We start from the raw sequence: 256 nt of genomic DNA, 5'->3' as shown, positions 1-256 counted from the left end.
GACACCTCCTATTAGACCAGGTGGCGCCACGCCCCGTCCAACCTGGCCAACAGCAAAGTATGGGATGGCACCATCCAGTCTTTAGCTTCACATGCCCTCTATCACTTTTAGTAAGGCTTTAACAGCTGCAATAGGGTTTTATCTGATTGAGCCTTAATTATCATTCTAAGATAGGCTGCCCAGCGTGGTGCTGCACAGTTTCACCATCATTAATTAATTCCCACCTTCTGCAATCAAAAACAAACGCTCTAAGACC

At 46.5% G+C, this 256-nt stretch overlaps 1 protein-coding gene across 1 annotated transcript in view; it reads right to left on the bottom strand.

The window, feature by feature from the left end:
- LOC104413569 (receptor-type tyrosine-protein phosphatase U-like) overlaps positions 1–256 on the bottom strand; it is a gene marked incomplete at its 5' end in the record, with an annotated part of 41558 nt that overhangs the window by 32992 nt on the left and 8310 nt on the right.

Source organism: Nestor notabilis, unplaced genomic scaffold, assembly GCF_000696875.1.
Source record: "Nestor notabilis isolate BGI_N333 unplaced genomic scaffold, ASM69687v1 scaffold21451, whole genome shotgun sequence".
NCBI classification, from domain to species: Eukaryota; Metazoa; Chordata; class Aves; order Psittaciformes; family Psittacidae; genus Nestor; species Nestor notabilis.
The sequence above is the reverse complement of the archived record's forward strand: the minus strand, read 5'-3'. Positions and strand labels throughout refer to the sequence as shown.